This window comes from Triturus cristatus, chromosome 7, assembly GCF_964204655.1.
Source record: "Triturus cristatus chromosome 7, aTriCri1.1, whole genome shotgun sequence".
NCBI classification, from domain to species: Eukaryota; Metazoa; Chordata; class Amphibia; order Caudata; family Salamandridae; genus Triturus; species Triturus cristatus.
The window spans coordinates 809,829,444-809,834,978 of record NC_140590.1 but is presented as its reverse complement, the minus strand read 5'-3'; positions in this window follow the sequence as shown (position 1 = coordinate 809,834,978).

Sequence of the window (5,535 nt, the reverse complement as noted above, 5' to 3'; positions counted from 1 at the left end):
AAGCTATGAATAAATTGGGTTCCTATTGCCTATTTCACTTGAGATATTAAACTAGTGTATTGCTCTCGTGGGTGGCTGTGACTGCCTTACCCGCATAATGTATTGTCCATCGGTTGCACTTCTCTGGCTTCCAACTGAGACAGAACACCCCCGTCAATGGCGTATAAGTCAGCTCAAACATTACCGACCACCGAGGAGACCATCCTCCAGGCAATATGCCACCTTTCTGGGATCACATGGTGTGTCAGGATTGGAAAGGACGGCATCCACAGCAAATGTGAAGTTATAACAAGAATTGCAGCCCTGTTTACAGAAAAGAGCACTCGTATGCAGTCCTCTTGGACAAAGGAAAAAGTAGTCCCTTTTACAGTTATTACAATGGGACAAGTGGAAGGCTAGAAGTACTGGGGCACTGCTCCATGGGAGTGAACAACCGATGAAAAGTAGGGACAAATAGGAGATATTAACCAATTGAAAGCAAGTATTTGTAAAGTATACTGAAAGAAACAAATGAAAGGCAATGGACGAGCTGTAAGCCCACAATGTATATACAACATGTCTCAAAGAGACAGCGCAACCGCTGTCTAGGCTCAACCTTATAACGAATTTAAGAGTGTTTCACTATAGCAGGACATGTAAAACTTAAAAGTACATGTCCAACCTTTTAAATACAGTGCACCCTGCCCTATGGGCTGTTTAGGGCCTACCCTATTTATTTATTTGCAGAGTTTTATATAGCGCTGGCTAGACCCGGAGGTATCAGAGCGCTTTACATGAGGATCAGTGAGTTACAGGATTTAAAAAATTACATCAGTTACAGTTTCTGATTAATAAGTGTAGGCAGAAGATAAAAACATGAGATTACAACTTCACAAAAGTTATTAGCACGTTGCATAGCCAACAACAACGCATCTTATGAGGAATGGAAGGTATAGGGGCAAAGGTAAACAGGGGAAAGGAATGCAGATAAAATCAGGCAGATTAGAAGGGAGAAAGGACTTTGGGGTAGACAAAGCAGTCCGAACAGTCAGAGTGAAAGACAAACAAAAACCATGAAGGAAACCGTTAAGAACAATGTCCGATGTCCGGCTGGGTAGGTGACGGCCGAGGGGGTCAACCAGAGCCAGAGTCCTCTATCGCTGAGTAGGACAGCTCCACCAAGCAACGCCCAATGGTTCTCGGGCCCCGCTTAACACTAGCGCTGATTAGACCCAGAGGTTTCAGAGCTAAGAAAAACTAAGAGTAAGCAAGTCAGACAAAATCGGAGAGGGTCCAGATATCAGCAACAGCCGAAGCCAGGCTTTAAAACTGGGTCGGGTAAAGGTAGGGGTGGAAAGGGGTGCATCACCAAGTCCAATGAGAAGGTAGAGGTGTTGTTGGCTCCAATGGTATTGGTGAAGGACACTGGTCGCTCCGGCAGCAACAGGCATCATGGGGACAGTCAAAACCGCAAAATGGAGGACTGTGTCCGATCAAGTCCGTTCATTTTAAAGTCAGGCAGAACAACTAGATGATATGGAGGAGTTCGAGTTTATTGAATTTTATTTTACATTATTGGGTTTGCAGGGAATATGCCGTAAAACACAGTTTGCAGGGAATATGCCGTAAAACAAGAGTGACATATGTATTAAAAAGGAAGGCTCGGACTTGCCAAGAGATTTGTTTTGCCAGGTCGAAATGGCAGTTTGAAAATGCACACACAGGGTACATTTGCAGGCCTGAGACGTTTAAAAGGCTACTTAAGTGGGTGGCACAAGAAGTGCTGCAGGCCCACTTGTAGCATTTGATTTACAGGCCATAGATACATGTCGTACCAATTTACTGAGAACGTACAAGTAAATTAAATGTGCCAATTTGGTGTCAGCCAATATCACCATGTTTAAAGAAGAGAGCACAAGCACTTTAGCACTGGCTAGCTTTTGTATGGTGCACAGAGGCCTAAAAGCCAAAACACACGGGTTCAGAAAACAAGAGGGTGAAGGCAAATAGTTTGGGGTGACTCGGCCGAGCAGGCTAAGCCCAATAATATCATAGACCAATTCAGTACTGGATCCCTCATTATCAAGAGATGAGGAATAATAATGCATGAACGCAACTGTTGAGCCTGCAGGAAACGAGAGGGTGCAGACTGAGGCTTTATCCGTCTTGTTAACTAATCATAAAATAATAACCAGGCTGGTTTGCAACACCTTGCTGAGAGTCACACACTCTGAGCACAAAAACATCCTATAGTGGCAAAAAGGGTGTTTAAAATATAGTGCACTTTGCCAAATCTCCATGCCTTGGATCTCATATTAGAGGAACTATATGAAGGGGGACCGTAACCCAGTCTACACTGCCAGATTTCCAATTCTCCTCACTCTTCCTCTGCACTTGTTATTTCCCCCAACCCATCAGAACTCAGAGTGCCAACGACAGCTTAGGAAATCAGATTGAGAGCACAGAATACAATTACTAATACTATTAAGGCACCTGCAGAGCTAAATGGAAGTGCCATCATGCCATGAACTATAAATATGTGCGTCTACCTCTCACACTTCCTCATCCCAGTGCTGCATCTCTTCAGATGGTAACCACACCTCAGTGGTGATAATGCATGGCATGGAAACACTTCTCACATCAGCGTAAAGCAAAGACAACACATTTCCAAGAGTGTTTTCCATGTGGATATCTGCTTCAGAAACCCACGTATAGTTAGTAAGAGCCACACAGATGCTGTGATGCAGTACCTTTTGCCCAGCCCTGGTGAGGTTTAAAGTGAGTGATAAGGTGTCTGTGCAACGAGTCAGTGATGACAATTGACTAGGTTTGTTTTAGGGAGTTGGATTGGATCCCTGGAAAAGGAGTCAGGAAGCAATAGCGGAAAATGTCTGAAAACATGTGGGGCCATATGTAGGTAGGCCAGAAATACCGATTCCTAAATACCGAATTTTACCGAATCGGTATTTAGAAATCGGTATTTGCTATGTACCAAATAGTTTGGTAAAAATTACCGAATCGGTAAAATTCGGTAAATGAATACCGATTCCACAATACCGACCGGAGTTTCGAATCGGTATTTACCGAATCGGTAAATACCGATTCGGTATTTACCGATTCGGAAATTCAAAAACACATCATTTGAGGAATCAGCCAATCCTGTGCAAACCCAACCCCACCGAACCAGGAAGTGGCCACACCCAGGCAGGTGCACACAATCAGCAGACTCTGGAGAGGCTGGGAGTGCAGAGGAGAGGAACAGAGCCAGTGCCTGATTCAGCACAAGAAACTGACACAATGGCCAGCCAGGACACAGATGGAGGGGAAAGGAAGAGAAAACTTAAATTCAGCCAAAAGGAACTGCAGGTACTAGTGGAGGAGGGGGTAAAGCAGCACCATAAGCTCTTCGGAAAACAGTCACTGCAAGTGGCTGAATCAGAGTAAAGGAAGATCTGGCTGAGAATCCAGGCGCAGGTGAATTCCATGGGAGTGACCCCCCGGGACATTGATGTCCTCAAGAAGCGGTGGTACGACATCCGTATCATCACAAAGAGGAAGATGGCGGAACTGAAGAAAGAGGCCAGCCGGACAGGAGGAGGAAGGAACAGGGCACCTGCCCTGACAGAACTTGAGGAGCTCGTGGAGTCTACAATTGAGCCTGAAAGTGTTGTGGGGATTGGGAATGCAGACAGCTCTGCCAGAGCCGCCACAAAACAAGGTAAGACGCATGCACAGCATTGTGCCCCCCCTACCCCTATCCCAAATCCCCAATTGGGCAATGAGAGCCCACTCCAGTACAGGTGTTAGTGCATACCAGCAATGCATTATGGGAGATGTAGTCTGTGAAACCCCAAACATGACAAAAATTGTGCAGAACAACTAGGCATTTTACACACATTAGCGATAAGCAGGCATAGGACAATGAGAGAGTGTTACAGAAATGTATTATGATGATAGCAATGCAGGGCTGCAGGTACACTGAGCTGATGTTGAATTTCTGTCCACAGGCGATACTTCGCGCAGGACTGCACAGGAGAAGGGAGAGAGGGCACCCCGGAAGGACAGCTCTGCGAAGACCACCACGAGTTCTGCCCAGACAACAGCACCACAGCCAGCCGCACCACCACAGCCAGCCACGCCACCACAGCCAGCCTCGCCACCACATCCAGCATCGCCACTCCAGCTGGCCTCACCCGCATCAACACCACCTGCATTGTTCAGGTCTAGGAGGCGTGCTGTTGCCAGATTACATGTCTCAGAGTCCTCATCAGAAGACTCGAGGGCTGCAGAAACATCCACTGTGCCACTGGATGGTTGCCATGCCGGTGTGCACTCCGCCTCTGAGGGAGCACACACAGGTGCCAGTCCACCTCCACAGGGTGAGAGCCATGGGGTGTTCTTAGGGCTGGAGGCCACCATGGTCAAGGTCCAGCGCCTACAAGGAAAGGCAATCTTGTCAGTCCAGCGCCAAATGAAGGGCCTCAATGACACAATGGGCAATATTGACAGGGGCATAAGCGCAGTGGCTGAGGGCATGAGGGAGATGGCTGCGGGCATGCGGGACATGTCCCAGTCCGTCATGCTGCTGTGCACAAAGATGGATGAGGACAGAGCTGCACGGCACAGGGAGAGGCAAAAGACAGATCACCACACAAGGGCAGTGAACCGCCTGGCAACTGCCACTTCGCTGCTCTGCAGGCGCTCCGTGGCAATGCAGGAGGGGCTTGCGCACTGCAGCAATGATGTGTCAAGGGGGATGGTGAGGGTGACCAGTGCACTTGAGGTGCTGCTTACAAGCCAGTCGGCCACAACTGGTGCTGTGGATGCTGGGGACAGCGAGGACACCACCAGTAGGAGCAGCATTACCCCCCCTGTCACATACACACGGAGGAGCAACAGACGGCATGGGGCTGCCACTGGTCCCACAGCCAGTGAGGACACTCAATCCCTGGCATCCCGCACTGTAGTGCGTGGGCGCAGACACTGATGCTGCACACAATTGCAGGACACAGTTGGGTGAAGTAACCCTTGACTTCAAACTCTTGTTTTCACATGATTGATAGGGCCATTTTTGGCGTTGTGTTGTGGCGTAGTGCCCCATGATTAAAACTACGTCATGGCATACAACTACTGGCTGTGTCCCCTTACTTACTTAGAAATAGTTGCATGTGATCTCTGCCCGTCTCTCTCTCCCATCTGTTGCTGTTGCCCCTCCTGCTGCGTTGGGCTCTGGCTGTGCAGACTCATCGTCATTGTCCTCAGAATCTGTTATTTCCACCTCTGTACCTGTCTTCGTGGCAAGGTTTTGCAGCATTGCACAAGTGGCAATGATCTTGCAGCAGATGATGGGTGTGTACTGGCGTGCGCCTCCGCTTTTGTGGAGGCAGCGGAACCTGCTTTTCAATAGTCCAAACGTGCGCTCCACCACGTTGCGTGTTGATTTGTGTACCACATTATATCGTCTTTCACTCAGGGTTGATGGGTGTAGGTAGGGAGTGAGGATGAATGACCACACGGCATATGCACTATCGCCTAGGTGAGTAAGAGAGTAGCATT